This window comes from Geotrypetes seraphini, chromosome 13 (genome assembly GCF_902459505.1).
Source record: "Geotrypetes seraphini chromosome 13, aGeoSer1.1, whole genome shotgun sequence".
Taxonomy (NCBI): domain Eukaryota; kingdom Metazoa; phylum Chordata; class Amphibia; order Gymnophiona; family Dermophiidae; genus Geotrypetes; species Geotrypetes seraphini.
Genome location: NC_047096.1, coordinates 44,865,676 through 44,890,146, shown reverse-complemented (window position 1 = coordinate 44,890,146; position 24,471 = coordinate 44,865,676). Strand labels below are relative to the sequence as shown.

Genomic DNA, 24,471 nt, shown 5'->3' with positions numbered 1-24,471 from the left:
TCCCCTCCCTGTCTCCGCATTTCATTTCTGTCCCCACAGTGAAGCACATTTTTCATCCCCATCCCCTGACCGTCCCTGCATTTTTCAGCTCTGTCCCCACAGTCTTAATTTTTTCCCCCGCATCTCCCTGCTCAAAGCAGAAAGGTACTTTATGGGACTAAGGCAGGGGTAGGTAATTCTGGTCCTTGAGAGCCGGAGCCAGGTCAGGTTTTCAGGATAGCCACAATAAATATGCATGAGATAGATTTGCATCTCAAGGAGGCAGTGCATGCAGATTCATCTCATACATATTCATTGTGGATATCCTGAAAACCTGACCTGGCTCCGGCTCTAAGGCATTGCAAATAAACATTTGGGGGGAAATTCTATGAGGCGCCTAACTTAATTAGTAAATTGGCTTTAATTATAAGCTTTAACAAACACATAATTGGAAAAAAAAAATCAATTGGGAGATAGATGCCTATCTACAAAAGATAGGCGCTTATCACAAACATACCATATATATGCGAATATAAACCGAGGTAACCTTTTTTCCCCAAAAAAAGAGAAAAAAATTTGACTTGAATATAAACTGAAATTAGAAATCTAGGTACATGAGTGTCATTTCTCAGGGATCATGCCATAAGTAATCACTAATTTTTCAGTTGGGCTGTTTCAAGTCCTAAAAACCTGAAGTAGAACTGACAGATATTTTCCTACTTGGGGCCTCAACACCAAACAAAGTTTCTGGACTTTTATCCTCACCAGAACCCTGATCTCAGTCATACATGCAGAAAACAGAAAAAAAAAAAACACCTTTTCAAATACAAACCTATAAAAAGTACTATTGTACATAAATGAAACCCTAATATGTCAGACTTTGCACACAGTATACCACAAAAGAAATAGAAAAAAAATGCATTTTTTCCTGAACAGTCCAAAATATAAAAACAACAGATATAAATTTTCCAAATTGACATATTTTAATCCTAAATTGAAAATAAAAACATTTTTCCTACCTTTGTTATCTTGCGATTTTATTTTTCTGGTCATCTTGTTCCATCTGTGCTCATAATGCTTTGTCCAAGGCCTCCATATGCATTTGTTTCTTTCCTTTCCATTCCTTTTTGCACTACATCCTTCTTTGACACTGATATATTCATATTGACATATTCAGTTTTCTTCCATTTTTTCTTGTCCATCTCACCATCTCTTCCCCTTTCCTCCGTCCATGTGCACAATCTCTTCCCTCCTTTTCCACTTCCATCCAAGTGCCACCATCTCCTTCTTCTCCCCTCCATTCATGTATCCCCATTCCTCTTCTCTCTGCCCCTCCCATTCAGCATCTCTCCTTTCTTTCTTACTCCCTCCCTCCCCACCCCCACCCTTCCCCGGTTCCACCAAATGTTCTTCCACTGAGTTCTGAAGCCCCTCTCACCATGAAAGCTACAAAGAGGTTGCCAGAATGGGAGTGATTTTCTTGCACTGCCTGCTGTCCTCCTCTGCACCATTTCTTTGCTGCAGTCCACCCAAGCGAAAACAGGAAGCACAGAGGAGGCCACCGGCAGCGCTGGAGTATTGAAGAACAGTGGCTTGGGCAATCCTATCCTCCACTAACCGATCCCCCCTGCCCCAGACCAACATCACACTTATAGGCCCGATGCTCTGGAAACTGTTACCAACACTCTGTGCTGGTGAAGGGCCTTCAGTGTCTGTGTATGCTCAAGGCTTGCTGGACCCCGAAAATACCAGAGTGGGAGGGAGCCAGCAGGCCTTGAGCATGCGCAGATGCTCAAGGTCCTTCACCTCACCAGCACAGGGAGATCCTTGATAAAGCAATACAATTGTGAAGCATGTTGGATCATTAACTCCCAGGTCAAATTGAAATTGTGATGAATTTAAGTTAAGTATGAAATTCATGGAGTTAATCGATATTTATATAGAAAGAAAAAACTTCTAAAAAAATACATTAAATTATTTATTATCAAATTATTATGTATTAAGGCCAGTGAGGATTATTTTTCACCGGAATTCCTGCCAGATTTGTTATCAAGGGCGGAGGAGGTATTTCTGAGGCCTTTTTTCTTATAAAAATTGATTCTAATTTTTTCTTTTGTGAGAACGATCGATGAAGTTGGAGCATTACGTAATATTTATACACTCAGGTTTGATAAGTGAGGTTATATGAGTTTTAAGTTAGGCACTGTTAAGCACGATTCTGTAATGGGCGCCTAAGTGTGATTGACATTCAATAGGCGCCTATGTTTTTAAGAAGCCCATTACAGAATCCAGCCCTTTAAGCCTCTAGACCATCCACCCTACTTACCAGATCTTGCTCCAGCTGACTATTTCCTGTTTCCAAACCTTAAAAAGAGTTTGATAGGGCGGCAATTTTTGAGTGATTTGGAGGTGATCGCAGCAGCATTCAGTGACCAGACATCTGAGTATTTTTTGGCAGGGTTACCGAAAATTCGGACACAATGTACCAAGGGCTCCTTTTACTAAGCTGTGCTACTAGTTGTAGCGCACGCTTAGCGCTAATGCCAGCATTGAGCTGGTGTTAGTTCTTGGCGCATAGTATGGGGTTAGTGCGCACAGCAATGCAGCGTGCGGTAAAACCGCTAGCGCAGCTTAGTAAAAGAAGCACCAAGTGTGTTGACCTTAGGGGTGAGTATGTGGAATAACTCATAAGTTTCATGGCTTCATGTCATTCCCTTCTTGGCTGGGCTGAGAACTATTCAGTACACCCTCGAAAATTGTATAGTTTTAAGTTGTGTGTTAAGATTGTTTTGTGTAGGGTTACTAGACGTCCGGATGTACCCGGACATGTTCTCTTTATAGAGGGCTGTCCGTGCATTCGGACGGCTTTTCAAAACCTGGCACTTCGTCTAGGTTTTGAAAAGCTGTTGAGATCAGGGCCGAGTCTGGAGTGTGCCAGCACATGCACGGATGCGACGCGGTGATGTTGCAGGCACGCAACACCATCACGTTGTATCTGCAAATGTGTAGATGCATTTCAGACTTGGCCTGAAGAGATGAGGTTTGCGTGCGGCTGGGGTTGGAGGGCAGAATGGGACGGGCCTTGGGGCGGGGTCATACATCCTCTTTTTCCAGATGCAAAAATCTGAGAACCCTAGTTTGGTATAAATAAAATATGTATGTTTATTTGTCATCCACCTAGATCAGGGATCTCAAAGTCCCTCCTTGAGGGCCGCAATCCAGTTGGGTTTTCAGGATTTCCCCAATGAATATGCATTGAAAGCAGTGCATGCACATAGATCTCATGCATATTCATTGCGGAAATCCTGAAAACCCAACTGGATTGCGGCCCTCAAGGAGGGACTTTGAGATCCCTAACCTAGATACAGATTGATAGAGTGGAATATAAATGTAATAAATAAATCTTGAAGTTAATTCACACTTTTGCAGTAGTAACTCCAGCTACAGTAGTTATTCTTCTTTTCCCAGAAGGCTTAAAGTCTATTTGTACCTGAAGCAATGTTGTCCAAGATAATGGTGGTGGGATTTGAACCTGGGCTTTCCTGGTTCTCAGCTCATTGCTCTAACCCAGGTATGGGCAACTCTGGTTCATGTGGGCCAGAATCCAGTCGGGTTGTTAGGATTTCCCCCAATGAATATACATGAGATCTATTTGCATGCACTGCTTTCAATGCATATTTATTGGGGAAATCCTGAAAATCCTTGAGGACCGGAGTTGCCTACCCCTGCTCTAACCGTTCAACTTCCACTTCTACTGCACCTGCTGAACTGGCTGCATCTTCTTCTATCTCCCATTTCATGGATACTATCAGCATATGTGCTTCAGTCAGTCTCCCCACCCTCCCCACAAGACACAATCAGTACTTCTTACTGATCTAGCACAACTGTATGTGCTCTCTCTACACATCAATTAGCCTTTGGAGATGGGATCCTTAAATGACATTTGGACCAGGCTGCCCTGCCATTCATCTCAATCAATAGTACATTAGTCAGAGCCAGGGAAATGACCTGTGATCCATGAGAAGAATGAGTCATTTATAATTCTCACAGCTCACTTCATGCTTTGTGCACAGCAGAAATCTGCCTGCCAGTTGTGTTTCTCTTGTCATGACATTGCACCCTCCCAGCATGTGTACCTGACCTCTCTGTCTAGGACTACTTCTGCTCGGTTTCACTTGGGTTTGGGCAAAGTTTGTTGTTTTTACCCCATTCCTGAATTAATGTTAGGCAAGTCCGTTTATTCAGGGCCGTAGGTAAGGGAGATTCAATGGGTCAAGCAGCCAAAGATGGGGTACAAATCTTTCATGGCGGCTTTCAGTCTTCTTTCCACATCAGCGACTTCTCCCTGCTCTTTTGTTGCAATGAGCTCTTCATGGCACTGTTGATCCCCCAGTTGCAGGATCATGTCAGCACATTTAGGCAAGTTTGATTGGAAATGAAAATTACTTGCCCAATTGTCTTGAATAGGAACAAATGAAATGAATAATCTGAATAATTCAGAAGCCAATAAACAAACCAAACTGAAAACTTTTTACTGAAATGGAGAGCCCCACTGTTTTGCAGTCTGTGGGACTTTAATCTTTATTCATATAGCAGTATAGAGTAAGCAGATCTGCTCAACAAGAGATGCAATATCCTCTTGCACTGAGGATGTGTCTCCAGGGGCTTCTGCTCAGGAGGGAAGGGTTAGGATAGCTGTTATAGTTGGTAATTCAATCATTAGGCGCGTAGATAGCTGGGTGACTGGTGGACATGAGGATCGCCTGGTCACTTGCCTACCTGGTGTGAAAGTGGCGGACCTCACGCATCACTTAGATAGGATTTTAGGTAGTGCTGGGGAGGACCCAGCTGTCTTGGTATATATAATGACATAGGAAAATGTGGGAGGAAGGTTCTGGAAGCCAAATTTAGGTTCTTAGGTAGAAAGCTGAAATCCAGATCCTCCAGGGTAGCATTTTCAGAAATGCTTCCAGTTCCACGCGCAGGACCCAAGAGGCAGGCAGAGCTCTGAAGTCTCAATGAATGGTTGAGACAATTGTACAGAGATTTGTTAGGAACTGGGCTACCTTATGGGAAAGGGGGAGCCTATTCTGAAAGGATGGACTCCATCTTAACCGGGGTGGAACCAGGCTGCTGGCACTAATGTTTAAAAAGGAGATAGAGGAGCTTTTCAGCTAAGATGGGGGGGGGGGGGGGAACTGACAGTTGCCCAGGAGCAGATGGTTCACTGTGGAGTATCCTTTAAGGATACTGTTGAATCAGAATATTTAGGGAGTCCCAATGGAGAGGTTTCAAAAATGGTGAAAGAAAGCCAAGAGTGCTTATGAGGGAAGCAAAGTAAAGATGCCAAGTTATCCCTGTCATCTTCTCAGTAGCCTGTAGATACAAGGAAAAAACACAATTTGAAGTGTCTTAACAACAACCATACGTTGGAAATGTGCACTATTAACCAGTGGCGTACCAAGGGGGGCGGAGTGTGGTCCACTCCGGTTGCACGGCTTGGGGAGGTGCACAGCTGGCTAGGTCCGGGTCCTCCTGCCTTTCCTATCCTCCGGCCCGCGCCGCTGCAATCTTACCTTGGAGAGGAAGTTCCGGGCCAGCCAGGCAGTGATTGGCTGGCCCAGAATGTCCTCTCTGATGTCAGAATTGACGTTGGAAAGACTTCTTGTCGGCGGGGGGAGGTAAGATTGCAGGCGCGAACCGGGGGAAAGGAAGGGGAGAAGCTTTTTTTTTCTTTTTTCCGCGGCAGGGAGGGCAGGATGTAGGCAGGGAAGCTGGCTGGCTTTAGCACAGCAGGGAGGGAGGGAGATAGGTAGGAAGACAGGCAGGCTAGCTTTGGGGGTGGACAAAATCTGGAAGGCAGTGGGGGGGACATAAGGAGGCACTGGGGACACTAAGGACACGGGAAGGAGGCACTGGGGGCACTAAGGACACGGGAAGGAGGCACTGGGGGCACATGGACACGGGAAGGAGGCACTGGGGGCACATAGACACGGGAAGGAGGCACTGTGGGCACATAGACACGGGAAGGAGGCACATGGACACGGGAAGGAGGCACTGGGGGCACCATGGACACGGGAAGGAGGCACTGGGGGCACCATGGACATGGGAAGGAGGCACTGGGGGCACCATGGACACGGGAAGGAGGCACTGGGGGCACCAAGGACACGGGAAGGAGGCACTGGGGGCACCAAGGACACGGGAAGGAGGCACTGGGGGCACCATGGACATGGAAGGAAGGAGGGAGGGACTAGAAAGGGACAATTGTTGGGCCTGAGTGCAGAAAGAAATAAATGAAAGAAAGGATACACAGTCAATTAATAGATGTCCCCTTTTGATGAAAAAAATAAATGGTCACGTTACCTCTGACTTACTTTCTCTGCAGCAGAGTCGGCAGCCGCACTGAAGTGCAGGAAGGTCCCGTGATGACTCGTCTGCCGGCTCTGATCCGGAAGAAGTAAGTTATGTCAGAGGGGGTGGACATGGCAGTCATTGCAAGACTTTGCCACAACTCCCTGCGTTTGTTGGAGCAGAGCCAGCAGACGAGTCATCGTGGGACCTTCCAGCATGTGGCTGCTGAGTCCGCTCCAGAGCAAGTACATCGGAGTGGGGTGGACTGGCATCCGGCAGCTACAGCCATCGTGGGACCTTGCTGCATGAAGGGAGAGAAAGGAGCAGGATTGCTGGAATAGAAGAGTGGTGGAGGGAAAGAAAGGGGGAAGGGTGGTGCTGATAGAATTGATGTACAGAGACATAAGGGGAAGAGACATAAGGGGGAAGGATATTGGAGGGAAAGAAATGGGGCAGATGCTGATTGTAGAGGGGTGGATGGTGAGAGAAAGGGCAGACATTAGATGGTAGTGAGGAGCCTATGCTGGATGGAAGTGCAGATAGGAGAGATAAGGGAGCAAATGCAGGAAGGAAATGGGAGGAGAGAAAGAGGGGAGCAGACACTGGATGGAAGTGGACAGAGAGAGGAGAAGGTACTAGATTGAAGGGTTAGAGAAAGAGGGTACATGATGGAAGGAGGGGATAAATAAAAGGAGGGCACATGATGCGGAGAAAAGGATTGAGTTAGGGAAACACTGGAGGGGTGAGGGAAAGAGGTGGCAAGCTTTAGGTAGACAGTAAAAAAGGACATTGATGAGAGGGTAGTAAGAATGTAATCTAGACAGATGCAGAAAATAAATTGAAAAGGAAAATGAGGGAAAAAAGGGAGAGGGATTGCAGAGGAAAGGTGTGGGAGAGGGAAGGAGAGGAGAGAGATGCCAGACCAATGGGGTGAATGGAGAGATGGAAGGGGGAGGCATACAGTTTCTGGAAGGGGCATAGAAGGAGAGAAGAAGCCATAGAGGGGAAGAGAGACGGCAGACAATGGATGGAAGGAAGAGAGTTACAAGAAGATAAGGAAAGCAGAAACCACAGAAGACAAAGGTAGAAAAAAATTTTCTATTTTTTTATTGCTTTAGGAGACATGTGTCACTGTTTCTGTGGTGCACTGTATGCAGAGTCCAGCTTCTTACTGGTTCAATTTAACCTTTGTCTATGTATTTCTATTTTATCCCCCTTTTACAAAACTGTGGAGCGTTTTTTAGCCCAGCTGTGATGATAGCAGCTCTGATGCTCAGAATTCTATGATCCTCAGAGCTGTTACCACCGTGGCTAAAATCCACACTACAGTTTTGTAAAAGAGGGAGGGGTTAGTTTGTGATTACATATTCCATACTAGGCGAAGGTGTTTTCTGTGTTCTATGTGTTCGAAAGACATGTTTTTTTGTTAGGCTTGACTGCAGGATTAATCTGTACTAGTCTGGCTTGCTTAGTTTTACAATGGGTGTATTGATGTTGTACTGGTCACTGCAGTTTGTAAGATGCTGCCTTTTCCTAGGTACTCATGTATGACATGTGGATTGTTACTAAAAATCATGTTTTTCGTACAGATGGGGGGGGGGCATGTAAAAAAATGATGGGCCCCGGGTGTCACAAATGCTAGGTACGCCACTGCTATTAACAGACCCTACACACCAAGCAGGACACACAATAGACATGATTCTAATTCCCAATTCTGCAGTCGCTAATTATGCTCTAGGTCCCAGCTTTCCAGTCCCATTGTCAGATCACTATCTTGAACTATACAGCCCCACATGTCAATCTTAAAATAACACCCAAAACTATCAAATTTAGGGACTTTAGCAACCTCACTCGAGAATCAATTGCATCATCCTTTAAATTAGAATTCTCCGCCACAGATACCTCCACCATTGATGACCATCTAGATCAGGGCTGCCCAAATCCGGTCCTCAAGATCTACTGGTAGGCCAGGTTTTCTGTATATCCGCAATGAATATGCATGAGAGAGATTTGCCTGCACTGCCTGCAAATCTCTCTCATGCATGCTCATTGTGGATATCCAGAAAACCTGGCCTGCCAGTAGATCTCGAGGATGGGACTTGGGCAGCCCTGATCTAGATCAATGGAAGGCCTCCACAATCTCATTAATGGAAGAATTAGCCTCTATCCAGATTAGAATAATTTCAGTTTGGTAACATTTGAACCCATGGTACATGGCGGAACTCGCTTAGATCACTAGAGCATAAGTGGAGAAGGAACAAATCCCTAATCAACTTGGATAATTTTAAAGAACAATCAGGCTTCTACAAATAAAAAATAAACCAGGCAAAAATGAAATATTACTCCACTCAAATTAAAAAAGCCAAAAATTCTTCTGCCCTCTATGCTGTATTAAAATCCATAAGAACACAAACTAAAAACCAAAGCATGATAAATAACAACTTGCCCACAACTCAGGAACTTGCAGCTTATTTTAAAGACAAGAAAAATATCATCAGGAAAAAACTTACCCTAATTAAATCACAAAATCAAGACCCACACCATATAAATCCAATTCCACTTTCTTCAAAATGCTCTCAATTCAACCGTACAAGTCTTAACGAGATCGAATCCCTCATTAAGAGTATTAACTTCAAGGGTTCTCAAGGAGAAACTATTCCGCCTTCCATTCTTAAATGTTACTTTTCTGTTTTTGGCCCATTTATTCATACTCTAATTAATGAAAGTCTACAGCAAAACATCCTGCCTAACTCTTGGAAGGAAGCAACCATTCACCCAATCATAAAGGACCATAAAATCAGCTCAGCTGAAATATCAAATTACAGACCCATCACTAATATTCCCTTTTTAGCTAAATTGACAGAAAAGGTGGAGGGGCATAATCAAAAAAAGCGTCTAAATCCCCTTTTGGCCTAAGTCTCTAAACGTTCAACCCAGAAGCTGGGAAAGTGTCCATAACCAAAACAAACATCCATGTTTTGATTATGGCCTTCCTCTGCCTAAACAGCCAATCTCCACTACATCTAAAAGTACACCCACACCACGTCTACACTTTTTAACCATAATGAAACAAAAAAACGCCTAAGCCCCAAACTTCCAACAGAAGGGCTTTTAGGCGAAGGAGGAGCCAGTCCTTCGCCTAAAAGCTGGATTCTGTAACTGGTGTCTGTCAAAAACAACACCGGTTACAGAATCCCCCCCCCACAACGATCCAAGCAGGAGGGTGCCCAAGCCCTCCTGCCATGTCAAACCAACAAACCCCCCCGACAACATCGGGGCAAGAGGGAGCCCAAGCCCTCTTGCCCTGCGGCAGCCGCGACCCCCCCCGACTTGATCGGGCCTGGAGGGAGCCTAAGCCCTCCAGGCCCAGGCGACTCTCTACCCCCACGCCCCACTAAATTACGGGCAGGAGGGATCCCAGGCCCTCCTGCCCTCAATGAACCCCCCTCCCCGGCCTATGTGCCTCAGGCCCCGCCCCCAGGAGGGGCCTAAGGCTCCCGGGCCTATTATGATTGGCCCAGGCACCTTAGGCCCCACTTGTGGGCGGGCCTTTGGGATGGCTGAGCCAATCCGGCCTCATTCTGCCGGTGGCTGCCTGCCGGACAGGCGGGTTTGGGCACCCGTCTGTCCAGCCAACTGCAAAACAAGTATGGGGAAGGGGGGTGGGGTGGGGGGGTCGTGGGGGTCGACCGGGGGGGTCGTGGGTCGGCTGGGGGGCGGTCAGGGGTTCTAGGGGGGGCGGATGTTGGGGGGTTCATAGGGGGCAGGAGGGCCTGGGATCCCTCCTGCCCGTAATTTAGTGGGGGGTGGGGGTAGAGAGTCGCCTGGGCCAGGAGGGCTTGAGCTCCCTCCTGGCCCGAACGAGTCGGGGGTGCCACGGTTGGCCGGGGCAAGAGGGCTTGGGCTCCCTCTTGCCCTGATCGAGTCGGGGGGGGTTGCAGCTGCCGCGGAGCAAGAGGGCTTGGGCTCCCTCTTGCCCCGATGTTGTGTGTGTGTGTGGGGGGAGTGATGCATCGCGGCAGGGGAGATGCCTCATCTCCCCTACCACGATGCCATCACTCCTCTACCCGAACTGCCGCAGGTCCTGCCAATCTAATCTGATTGGCTTCTTTGACTAGGTAACTAGACAACTGGATGCCGGGGAGTCTCTGGACGTAATATATTTGGACTTCAGCATAGCTTTTGATAGCGTCCCACACCGCAGGTTATTGAACAAGCTGAAATCGCTGGGATTAGGGGACATACTAACTGCATGGGTTAGGAATTGGCTAAGCGGTAGACTTCAAAAGGTAGTGGTAAACGGTACCCCCTCCAAAACGTCAGACGTGACCAGTGGAGTGCCACAGAGCTCGGTCTTGGGCCTGATTCTATTCAACTTATTCATAGGTGATATGACCCAAGGGCTTAGAGGAAAAGTATCTTTGTTTGCCGACGACTCCAAACTATGCAACATAGTAGGCAAAAGTTTTTTGTCTGACAGTATGACACAGGACCTACTACTACTGGAACAGTGGCCATCGACTTGGCAGCTCAGCTTCAATGCTAAAAAGTGTAAAGTAATGCACCTGGGTAAGAGAATTCCATGCAAAACTTACACACTAAATGGTGAGACCTTGGCTAGGACCACGGCGGAACGGGGTGATCATTAGTGATGACATGAAGGCTGCCAATCAAGTGGAGAAGGCTTCCTCCAAGGCAAGGCAAAAGATGGGTTGTATCCGTAGGGGTTTTGTCAGCAGGAGACCTGAAGTCATAAAACCGCTGTACAGATCCATGGTGAGACCTCATTTGGAGTATTGTGTTCAGTTCTGGAGACCACACTACCGGAAAGATGTGCTGCGAATTGAGTCGGTTCAGCGAATGGCCACCAGGATGGTTTCGGGGCTCAGGGATCTCACGTATGAAGAAAGGCTAAATAAATTGCAGCTGTACTCACTTGAGGAACGAAGAGAGAGGGGGGGGGGGGGGCATGATTGAGACGTTCAAGTATGTTACGGGCCGTATTGAGGTGGAAAATGATATCTTCTGTCCTAAAGGTCCCTCGACTACCAGAGGGCATCCGCTGAAAATCAGGAGAGGGAAGTTTCGTGGTGATTCCAGAAAATACTTCTTCACAGAAAGGGTTGTTGATCATTGGAACAGTCTACCTCATCATTGGAACAGATTGAGGCCAGCAGCGTGTCAGATTTTAAGAGAAAATGGGATATTCACGTGGGATCTCTAAGGGAGTAAAATCAGGGGGGTGGGTCATTAGAGTGGGCAGATTTGATGGGCTATGGCCCTTTTCTGCCATCATATTCTATGTTTCTATGTTTATTAGATGAATTTAAAAGCAAGTTAAAATGCTTTCTTTTTAAAGATGCGTTTGACTGCTAATGCGCTAGATTATGTTTCCGACATTTTGAGCCTTCTTGTTTTTAGCTCTCCCTTTTGTTTACTCCCTATATGGTCTTCTTTCTATCAAAAATTGTATTTGTTTTCCCCCCTTTTCCTTTGGTAGCATATGTCGTGTGCGTCATGTCTAACAGCCTCTTTTACAAAGCCGCGCTAACGGCCACGAAGCCCATAGAGATTTAAAGGGCTTCGGGGCTGCTGCTGCGCGGCAGCCGCTTTGTAAGTTAATGCACTGTTCCCAGGAAAGTTGTAATTTTAGTTTTGTTAATCACTTTGAATTTTGAGTAAGTGATAAATCAAATTTTAAATAAACTTGAAAAAAAACTTGAAACTTATATCCTAATAGCTGAGGTGTTAGAACAGCCTTATTTGTGAGGTTAGCTATTTGTGTTGTCATTTTTGGATGTTTGTATATTATATGTAATTTTTTTTTGCTTGTGTTTTGATTGTGTGTTCTATTGTAACCACATAGTTGGGGGGTGAGGAGAGCTCTTTGTAAGATCGCCAGAAATCATCTCTGACTTGAAAGAACATCTGGGTCTGGTGTGCTATTATAATTTATCTAGATCATTGTTTCTATAGACAGAATATAAACAAAATAAATGACTACAAGTGAAGCATAAAGTCATCCATGTTTGCTATTTGGGTAAATTCCTATTAATATGTTTATATTAAGCATACAATATCTTATTAAAAAGACCTAGACTGATTATGTACTGATTACTAAAACACATTTATCGCTTGATTATAAGTGTCATGGCAACATTTAAAATGGAAAACCATCTTGATTTTCATTAACTGAGATGATTAAAGTGCGATGTTTGTTCCATGTGCGTGGCAGTATCTATACACAGAGACTCAGCAGTGAACGAGATACAGTATATTTCCTGGTGCAACACTTCTGCCCTAAAGACATTCTAGCCCAGATTCTATACATGGCGCAGTTGTCAGCGGCCACCGATCGCATGCCAATTACGCTAAGGTGCCGTTTATCGAACTGCCCCGGGCGCTGCTCACCCTTATTGCGCCACTGGCTGCATCCCATCCCTGCAGCCAGTGAGATAACATTGCCCAGGGGTTTTAGGGAAGCAGTGAGGGCTCTCGTGTCAAATATATTTGGAAGGTGTTTGAATTAGAGGGCCTAGCAAGAGAAGGCAAGGGGAATGGGATGTGATATGCTGTCTTTCTGTGGTTACAACCAAAGCGGCTTACATATTATATACAAGTACTTATTTTGCAGCTGGAGCAATAGAGGTCAAGTGACATGTTCAGAGTCACAAGGAGCTGCAGTGGGAATTGAACCTGATTCCCTTGGTTCTCGGACCTGCTTTTCCCTAATTCTCAGGAAAGGAATGGAGCCTCCCTTTAAACGTTTTAAGAGAGTAGCAACAACTTGAAGAGAAACAACTTGACCTATCCAGTGAGTGTAGCTACAGGCCAGCACAGTATTGTTCTGCAAGAGAGAAGTTATACCAAAAATACGCTAAACAGGGGATAAATCTTGCCAGCAGAGGTGCAGGATGAGAGGCAGGATTTCCAGATACGTGGGTATCTGAAGAACATAAATGGAATTCCTCTAAACCAAGTCAGTAGGAGGAAGAATCATAAAGGTCTATAGAGATCCTGAGTGATTAAATGCTGTGGTCATGACAAATGGAGTGTCAGTTTCCTTGCCTAAGCAATGTGCTGTATTCCAAATTATTACTGTTGTAGGTTTATGTACAATGGAGACTTTATTGGAACACAAATCATTCTGTGTGAAGAGTGATTTGTGAATCCCAGTGTATGAAGGTCCTAAAAGTAAAGCTTCCACCAAGCTCAGGAATAAATCGCCCACCTTCTTAGATGAAATATATTTGCATTTGCCACCTCGCTAGATATAAAAGTAATGCATGCATATTCATTACACAAGTATATGAATTCTTGTGCATAGCCCTCCCCCATCCTATTACTGTGACTGCAACCAGCTCAGGGTCATTGCTAGATATGGGCACATAAGACCCGTTTCCTGCCTCTATGTTAAAATGCCCCTTTTCTTATCTCTTCCTATTTTGCCTTACCGTTGTTGCATCTGTGCACCCCTGTCTACCTCACCTGTTCCCTCTGAGACCTGCTCCAGCCATAGGCGGAGTGTGTGGTGCAGTGGTTAGAGCTACAGCATCAGCACCCTGAGGCTGTGAGTTCAAATCCCACACTTCTCCTTATGACCCTGGGCAAGTCACTTAATCCTCCCATTGCCCCAGGTACGTTGGATAGAGTGTGAGCCCACCAGGAGAGATAGGGAAAAATGCTTTGAGTACCTGAATGTAAAACCACTTAGGCTATAGGTGGTATATAAGAACATAAGAACATAAGACTTGCCTCTGTCGGGTCAGACCGGAGGTCCATCGTGCCCGGCAGTCCGCTCACGCGGCGGCCCCTCAGGTCCAGGACCTGATAGTGCTCCTACCCTAAAACTCACATATGCTTTTCGCTTTTGTCCTGTAGAGTAACCTTCTATCTATACCCTGTAATCCCCTTCTCTTTCAGGAAGTCATCCAGTCCCTTTTTGAAACCCAGTATTGTACTCTGTCCTATTACCTCCTTTGGAAGCGTGTTCCAGGTGTCCACCACCCTCTGAGTGAAGAAAAACTTCCTTGCATTCGTTTTGAATCTGTCCCCTCTCAGTTTTTCTGAGTGACCTCTTGTTTTTGTTGTCCCCGCTAGTCTGAAGAATCTGTCCCTATCCACCCTCTCTATGCCTTTCATGATTTTATATGTCTGTATCATGTCTCCTCTCAGTCTCCGCTTTTCCAGGGTAAAGAGCCCCAGTTTGTCCAACCTTTCGGCATATGAAAGGTTCTCCATTCCCTTTATCATCCTAGTTGCTCTCCTCTGGACCCTCTCAAGTATCGCCATGTCTTTCCTAAGGTACGGCGACCAGTATTGGACACAGTATTCCAGATGTGGTCGCACCATTGCTCGATACAATGGCAGGATGACCTCCTTCGTTCTGGTAGTGATACCTTTTTTGATTATGCCCAGCATTCTGTTCGCTTTCTTTGAGGCCGCTGCACATTGCGCCGCTGGCTTCATTGTTGTATCCACCAATACCCCCAGGTCTTTTTCTAGGGTGCCTTTCCCCATCTCCCTTCCTCCCATCGTATAGCTGTACATGGGGTTCCCTTTCCCGATGTGCAAGACCTTACATTTCTCCACATTGAAGCTCATCTGCCATCTTTTTGCCCACTCGCACAGTTTGTTCAGGTCGCTCTGTAGTTCTTTGCATTCCTCAACAGTTTTGACCCTAACCAACCTACTGTTCTTGTCACCAATATCTTTCCTCTTCATCCCATCTATGTTGAACTCTGTAAATACTAGGGATGTGCATTCATTAGCATTTATTTAGTTCATTTGGGTTCCTAAACAGTTTAATACACATATCATCGATTGATTGTACATACCAGGTCTGGATCAAGGGATTTGTGGCATCCTGAACCCATCTCTTCACCTCACACACCCAGTTCCCTTCTAGCCAGTCAGCCCCCCTCTACCCTTCTTCAAACCCTGACTCGTTCCAGAATTCCCTTGTGGATAATCCCCATTCACTCCTGCCCAAGTTGATGACTTCTTCAAAATGTCACTGTTGACCCCTAGTGGCAGTACTGTGAGATTAGGGTCAGTGGCCCTATTTTGAAGAAGGCAGCTGCCAGGACAGGATTTACTGGAGATCGTTTTTGGCCATTGCCCCTGGGACCCTTGGGATGAGTTCAGGTTCTCAGGCGAAGGATACCAAGATGATGCAATGGTGGCAAGGAGAAGATGGATTGGGGTTTGATAAGTGGAAGAATTTTTGGCATTGGATTCAGTAGATCACCAGGGATTTGAGGCTCTCCCCTCCCCCCCCAAAGGAAGAACATTCTGTGTGCCTTGTGGGTGGGGGGGGAGAGGTAATTGGGGAACATGTGAGGGTAGTCCTAAAGTGGTCTCTGCATTCAAGCTGGGCTCTGTCTGAAATGCAGCATGCCATGGAGGGGGAGAGAGGGGAGGGAAAGGGTGACATGCAGCAGGTTGTGGGGTGGCCAGGGGTTATGCAGCAGGCAGGTCCAATTTCTATATCCCAGCCTACCTGATTGGATGAATAGAAAAAAAGGGAATCAAAGTAACATATATAGTACATATCAGCAGATAAAGACCTGCACAGTCTATCCAGTCTGTCCAACAAGGTGACCAGACTGGCACTCTACACAGACTGGCACTCTACACAGGTTCTACTTCTTCATGATTAAACACAGGTATACTTAATCTCTGCCTCTCCCTTCCAATTTTGGGATGCAGACTGTAGAAATCTGCCTGGCACTGGTCCTACTTCCCAACTACTGAAGTTGCCATTGAAGACCACTCCATCCTTGATCCTATTGTGTTTTTTTGCCATTTACAAGATTTAGTCCATAAGAAGTCTGCCAAGCATTGGTCATACTTCTCAGTCTCCGAAGCTGCCATCAAACCTCACTTCAGTAAGCCAGGCTGGGGATTTTGGTCTTTTTATCACTGGCACTCTGAATCAGTGGCTCAGCTTTGAGTTAAGCTGGCACTGAGGGAACAACATTGGGATCAGAAGTGGGAAGTTAGGGAGAACATAGGGTTGGTGGAGTCAAAACAGAAGACTGTTGGGATCACTAGTAGGATAACCAGATAGCTCCTGTTTATCAGGAACTAAATAAGCCAGTCCTGTTTTTACTTCCATTACATTCAACACGGGAAAATCAGAACTGCCTGAACCTATCTCTGGTGATCTAAGATTCTTGTTGGCCCAGGTGCCTAAGGCCCCGCCCATAGGAGGGGCATTAGACACCTAGGCCAATTCCGGTTGACCTAGGTGCCTAAGGCCCCTCCTATGGACATGGCCTTAGGCATCTGGGCCAATCAGGCCCTAGGCCCTCCCCAGTGCATCCTACAATTCACCAGGAAGAGACAGGCCCACCAATCAGAGGAAGGCGGGTCAGACAGAGGGAGGGAGGACCCGTCTATCTGGCCATCTTCTAAGGTTAGAGAAGGGGAGCATCTCTCCTGCTGGGCAAAATTCAGGGGGATCGCGGCAGGAGAGATTAGGTATCTCTCTTGCCGTGATCATAACCGGTGCGGGGGGATGGGTAGAGGCAGCAGCGATCAGTTGCTGATTCGGAATTTATACCTGTTTTTACTTGGTCTAAGTCAAAACGTATAAGTTCTGTCTGGCAACCTGTCAAAACTTTTTTATTATGGCTGCCAGACGACTAAGTCTAGGTTGGCCCACCTCCCGCCCACCTTCCACCTTATCTACTCCTCCAAAAACACACCTTTTCACTCTGGGCATACAGAGGCAGTGAAAAGGCCTAAGCTGGTTTTAGATACGTGTAAAACCAGTTTTGATGGTACTTGGACGATCTGTCTTGTTGATCGTCCAAGTACCGACATAGGCTGCTTTTTGGACTTTTATTTTTTTTAATTATGAGCCTCATAGTAAATGACGGCAGATAAAGAACCAAATGGTCCATCCAATCTGCCCAATCATACACACTCTATAAATTAATCATTTAATTTAAATTGTTCTTTTTCTTAGATATTTCTGGGCCAGAAATCCAAAGCTCTGCCTGGAAATGTGCTTAGGTTCTATCTACTGGAGTCTCCGTCAAAGCTCACTCCAGCCCATCTAAACCATCCTAGCCATCGAAGCCATCCCCAGCCTGTCCTCAACTGAATGTCCATATACAGGACACAGACTTTGAAAGACTGCCCAGTACTGGCTTTAGTTCCTTCAATATATACCCATTATTTTCTAATTAGAGATCCTGAGAGCATCACAACCACTTGTTATGGTCCTATGCTTCCAGGGAGGAAATATAGGATCATTTCAAAACTGGCATTATTTTTCCAGACTTAATGTAACTTGCAAAGTTTAATATAAGGTGCATTATTTACTTATCATGTGAGTTACTAACCTGCGGTACCAAGTTTTTGCAGGTTAGTGATTCCTTTAGTAAATTAGGCTGCGGTAAATGCAATATTTTTCACAGTATAGTAACTTCCCCTCTTAGAGAGCAATTTTGAGCGGCATCAGTATCTTGGCTCAGTCCTCAAGCCAGTTTCCTTTTGAAATTCACTGGCTGTCTGTGCAGTGGGAAATATTTACTGTAATCTGCACAATTTGAAGGTACAAAATATGTGGGTGAAAAGGAGGTAGGGGAATTTAAAAATGAAAAAATTTCACTTTCTTTTCTAGATTCGCCCTGGTCTACCCCTCCCCATTGTACCTAATTAGGTGAAGCTGTAAGCACATCCTTGCTCTAAAATAAGAACATATTCATTTTGTCGTGTCATAAGCAGTTTTGACACAGGGCAAAGGTATAAAAAAGATCTCATATTTTCTGCTTTCCCTTCTCTCACGGTGATAGTAGCAATCATTACTACAAGTAGTAGTAGTAATCATTAAGAATGGTATTCTTCTGGGGCTACATTACATTTCATTACATTGGGGATTTCTATTCCGCCATTACCTTGCGGTTCAAGGCGGATTACAAATGGATTTTCCGGAAATTAGAAGTATTTAGGGAGTAGTTTGTACATTTCATTGAGTTGCTAAGGATTACATCTGAGTTGTCATGATATTGAAAGTACATATGTAGTAGCTGCAGGAGATGCTTGGAACATTTCCGATTGTGTTAGTTCGGTTTTATGTGTTTTTTGAATAGAAGGGTTTTTTATTTCTTTTTTGAAGGTTTTGTTGTCTGTGGTCGTGGTCAATAGGATGTAGAGTTGTGGGTCGAGTGCTGCAGCTCGAGTGGCTAGGAGGTTGTCGTACAGTTTTTTTTCTTTTGAAGTTTTTGGTTAGAGGGGGTGTGAATGGTGCGTGGGTTCTCCTATGTCTGGTTGAAGTGGATTGAACTAGTCGATTGTTCCAATAGGCTGGGCTGTCTCCTTTTATTGCTTTAAATAGTAGGCAGTTAAATTTGAAGTGTATTCTCGCTTGTATTGGGAGCTATCCATGGATGCTACTTTTTTCTTACGGATCCTGGTAAGTGTATTGTTTGCTGTTGTGCTGTTAAATATGTCTTTTTTGAGCCAAGTCAGTTGACAACTTTTTTGTCGTTATCCCGCTTGGAGAAGGATAAAGCTTGAGCCCTAGTAAAATGAAATATTCACCTTCGTACTCGGCTCTATAGCCAGTATCAAACTTTAATATATTTTCTTCTTTGTTCGCTAAATCTTAACATTTTAGATCCCATTGGAGGACTTGAGCATAATTAGCCAAAGTTTATTTTTCTTGTTCACTGTTGTTAAAGTGGATACTTTAATGAAATATATAAATGACTAATATTTGCTTTCTGTACAAGTTATTCTTGGAAATTAAGTTTGAAAATTAATAAAGAAAGAAAAAAAAAGAATGGTATTCTTATGAATGCCATTTCAAGTCAAGTTTCCTTAGCTCGCTCTCATTGAACATTTTATATTTGTTCTTATGTCTGACCAATTTGTTTTAAATGTCTAATTTCAGGTTGCTCTTTTACATTTTCTTATATTTATGATACTACAGTGTATTTGATTCCATGATATTTGGGTAAGAATTATTTATTTTATTTCCCCTGGATTTTTAGACATATGTTAGAAGTTTATTTATTTATTACTCTGTTATAGATATTATGGTCAACGAGTTATAAATAAAATAAAATAACAAAAAAAACCCCAAAACAACTCCGATGAAGGCATTTTGATTTGCTGACACTTGGATCCTCTTTGGGCCCTAGTGAATCAAATAAAAACTTATTTTGAACATTTATCTTCCTTTAGTAAAGCCATCTCAAACTGCCCTATTCTTTTTTGTGTTCTTTTGGATATCTATAGGGCTTGGTCCTCTTTATTCATTTGTTCCAAAACAAGACCAGAGCAAGGGCGAGTGAGAGAAGGGAAGATTAGGTGAGAGCCTAAATAATAAATATCAGCAGTTTAAGAGTCACTGCCTTCTCTGAAACCAAAAATTAGAATCCCAAAAGATGTAAAAAAAAAAAAAAAGTTCCAGAATTGAGTGCATCTATTCACTTATTTTAAGGAGTGCATCATGATCACTGAGCTGTTTAATTAAAAATATCTCAGGGGGAGGGCTCTTCATTGGCGAAAGCACTAGATCTTTTAAGCTTTTAAATCTCTTTCAATACCTCTGTGCCAGATATTCCAATCTTCATTTTTACAGAACATTGACATAAACATAAAATTCCGAAAGAAAAAAAGAAAAACAGAAGTAAAACTAAGGGCTCCTTTTACGAAGGCGCGTTAGGGCCTTAACGCGCGGAATAGCGTGCGCTAAAATGCCATGCACGCTAGCCGCTACCGCCTCCTCTTGAGCAGGCGGTAGTTTTTTCAGCTAGCTAATCCAGTGTGTGCGCTAAAAACGATAAAAGGAGCCCTAAATGAAACACAGACAAAAAGCCAAACTTAAAATCTGCTGTTAGCTTTATTGCTGCTGCTTGTCATCTCTTTTGCCTGCTCCAGGGATGCAGGGCTAGAGCTGAATGGTAAATATTCTAAGGGAATTTTTCACCTACACATCAAGGGAGAGATGATTCATCACACCATATTTATCCTTGTTAAGGCTATTTAGGTCACATAACTAAAAACAGACTTAAAAATTTGCTGGTTCATAATATATATATATATATATATATATATATAACATAGTGAAATGTGGTAGGGAGGTTCTGGAAGCCAAATTTAGGCTCTATCTGGGACCTCCCCCCCCCCCCCCCGGCCGCGATCTGAAGTCCCCCAGATCCACCCGAACCCGCTTCTTACTTTCATCTTGGCCTCGGCACCGGCACCGGCATATCCTGTGCGTTGGTGCCGGTGCCCGAAGATCGGCCTCATCTTCTGTGCTGGGCTTTGAGCATCTGTGCATGCTCAAGGCCTGCGAGTTCACGTTCTCTCCGAGATAGTCAAGAATCTCGGAGAGAGCGTGAACTCGCAGGCCTTGAGCATATGCAGATGCTCAAGGCCCAGCACAGAAGAGGAGGCCGATCTTCAGGCACCAACACCAACGCACAGGACATGCCGGTGCCAAGGCCGAGATGAAAGTAAGAAGCGGGTTCGGGTGGGTCTGGGGGACTACAGATCACGGGGTAGGGGTGGGGGTGCCGGATCACAGGGGGGAGGGTGCCGGATCACGGCAGGGGGGCCTTCGGGGGGAGCAATGCCGGTTCTCGTGGGGGGTGGAGGGGGGGATAGAGCAGCGCCGTTGGCCTCAGGGGGTGGGAACGTATCAAAGCGAGTTTCCATTATTTCCTATGGGGAAACTCACTTTGATATACGAGTATTTTGGTTTACGAGCATGCTTCTGGAACGAATTATGCTCGTAAACCAAGGTACCACTGTATCTTTAAAAGGTATCATCCATAAAAGGGAAGACAGATCATCCCAATAGCAAGATTGTAATACAGGCCACAGTAGACCAACAACCTGTTTTACAAAGCCGCACTAGCGGCTGCTGCGCAGTAACGGCCCCGAAGCCCATAGAGATTTAAAGGCTTCGGGGCTGTTGCCGCGCGGCAGCTGCTAGCATGGCTTTGTAAAACAGGCTGCAAGTTTTCTATAGAACAGGCTGATTTTAAAGATTGCAAATTATCTATGCCAACTGCTGAGCAAATTGTTTGAAATGTCTGTATGCAAATGCTAGAAGCCTAAGAAATAAGATGGGAGAGATAGAATATATTGCACTAAATGAAAAGATAGATATAATAAGCATCTCTCCAAGACCTGGTGGAAGGAAGATAACCAATGGGACATTGTCGCATCAGGGTACAAACTACATATTGCAGTGATAGGATGGATTGAATTGGTGGAGGCATAGCCATTATATGTTAAGGAGGCCCATAAATTGAATGGACTGAAAATTCTACAGGAGCAGAAACACACCTTGGAATCCATATGGGTAAAAATTCCATGTGTAAAGGGGAAAAGGGTATTGATAGGAGAAGGGCGACAAAAATGATAAAAGGGATGGGATGAATTTTCCTATGAAGAAAGGCTAAAGCGGCTAGGGTTCTTCAGCTTGGAGAAGACGTGAATCGCTAGTATGCTCTTTCAAAAAATACTAGGACTAGGGGGGCATGCAATGAAGCTACTACGATTTGAAACAAACCAGTGAAAATATTTCTTCACATAATGTGTAATTAAACTCTGGAATTTATTGCTAGTGAAATTAATTAGCTTAGCAGGGTTTAAGAAAGGTTTGGATAATTTCTTAAAAGAGAAATCCATAGGCCATTATTGAGATGGTTTGGGGAACTCCACTGCTTATTCCTAAGATAAGAAGCATAAAATCTGTTTTCATTACTTGTGATCTTGTTAGGTACTTGGGACCTAGGCATGATGGACGTTTAGTCTGTCCCAGTATGATAATTCTTATGTTTATATCTATATATCTTTTTAATCAGCCATACTAAATATTTGAGAAGCAGATGTTACAACTGGATCCTATTGGTCTTCAGAGTATATTCTGCATGTCTGTTTAAACTAATTGAGATTAAAGGTCAGATGCTGTGTCTGGATCGTGGTCAGCTAAAGCCAGAAACAGAAAGAACACAAGCTGTCAGGGTATGATAACACAAACTTAATCTTTGGCACATAACAGGCATGGAAAGCACAAAACAAATACTGTAACAATATCTGTTTATTTTATTACATTTATACATAGAGGTTATCATCCCACCATGACCTTAATAGGATGCACAGTTGCAGCATTTTAGAAATGTGTGGTAAGTTTGAACAGCTGGGGAGAATGTTAAATACTTGTCTTCAAGATAGTATGATTACTTAAATGAGAAAGGAATATAATTAACCTCTTAGCCTATTTATTCTTGGCTCAGCTGAAATACAAGGTGAGTAGAGTGATGGTCTTACCTTTAGTCACAAGTAGTGCATTGGCAAAGTTGGAAGTGGAACCCAAGAATCCTGATTTGCATATCTTGCTCCGAATACTCAATCATGCCATCTGCCAAGCTGGAATCCCATAGGTAACCGGGACCTGCATTTGCTTGAAAAAAAAAAAGGAAAATGTCAATGGGATTTCCCAATGCGGTTTTTAGACCAAAATGATAGGAAAGAAATTCAAAAATGTGTTTTATTTTTCCTGCATTGGGAAGATTGTGTGCTTTTGAAAAGAGTACATACTCTTAATGAAAAATATGCACCACTTCTGTATTGTCCTTGAAAGGAAAAAATATAACACAAAAATACCCAAAATAACAATTCCCATAAATGTCACAGGAAACTAAACAAAATTTGCTTTCTTTGGCTTTCGCAGCTGGCATCATGATTGTTGTGGCTGTCTGGGTCTTGCTGCATCTGAGTAAATGCTGATGTTTCAGCTATCATGTGGTTAGCTTTATTCATATCCTGAAAAAAGCCACAGCATGATGGCTGAAACGTTGGTTCCACTTAGTCTAGGGTGACCAGGTTACCCATTCTAGAAGGAAGACTTTTTGACCAGTCCTGGATTTTAAAATTACATCCCAAAGCAGTGTAGTATTTGTAGTCCATGATTCTATCTATTGAAATCACTGCTGAAGGCCTCAGGATGAGGTTGGCAGAGATCTAGGACTGGTTAAAAAGTCTCATAAGAATTGCCATCAAGCTCAGGATCCTGTTTCCAACGGTGGCCAACCCAGATCCCGAGTACCTAGCAAGATCCCAAGTAATAAAACAGATTTTATGCTGCTTATCCTAGGAATAAGCAGTGAATTTCCCCAAGCCATCTTAATAATGGTTTATGGACTTCTCTTTTAGGAAATTATCCAATCCTTTTTAAAACCCTGCTAAGCTAACTGATTTCACCAATTATTTGTCAACAAATTCCAGAGTTTAATTACACGTTGTGTGAAGAAATATTTTCTCCAGTTTGTTTTAAATCTCCCTTCTGGAATGGATAACCTGGTCACCCTAACTTACTCAGATGTGGTAAGACCTGGAAAATTGCATCAATCAAAACAACATATTTTGGGCTGCGCACCCCTAAGAGATATTTGTGCATGAAAGAACATTGTATTTGGTGCCTGAGTCTTGGAGTGGGTTTCCCCCTGCCCAGTGTTTCATGGTTTATTTTTTTTTTGTTTTAGATGAGTGAGTGTGTGTATGGGGGGGCGGCGGGGGGGGGGTTCTACTTTTGCTAGTATTGTAAACTGCTTTGATGAACTCGTTTTTGCAAATGTGTTATCAAGCAAGTCTTTGTAAACATTACACATGTAAGAAAAATAAGTAAAAATGGTCAGCAGTATATTAAGGGGCCCTTTTACCAAGTAGCCCTATAAAGTGGCCTGTGATACAATGGCTTACCATGGGTGGCAGAAATATTTCTTTTCCAAGGTTAGACTTCAGATAGTATCACATACACAACCTTAGATATAGGTATTATTCACGTTTAGGACTTCAGCAGTGCAAGCTGTGAGAACAGTTCATTCACAGAGTTGTTTGCACTAAAGTCTTCATCGGTCTTATTTTATATATATTTTTTTAAATTATTTATCTTATTTAAATATTTTAATTGTAGACAAGTTAGAAAGGTACTCATCTCTTTTAGAAAAGCATAGCAGGGGTTCTTCACCAACATAGGCTATGTTTCGCCCAGGGGGCTTTATCAAGGTATTTTCCCCTGACAAACAAAGAAAAAGAGAGTCACCATAAAATGTTTCAATCATACCACTTTCACTTATATTATTCAACTAGCCCATACAGACATATCTT

General features: G+C 44.0%; 1 long non-coding RNA gene across 2 annotated transcripts in view; it reads left to right on the top strand.

Moving 5' to 3' along the window:
* The window catches only part of LOC117347848, a 132,935-nt gene that overhangs the window by 67,322 nt on the left and 41,142 nt on the right, over positions 1-24,471 (top strand). The window lies entirely within an intron of this gene.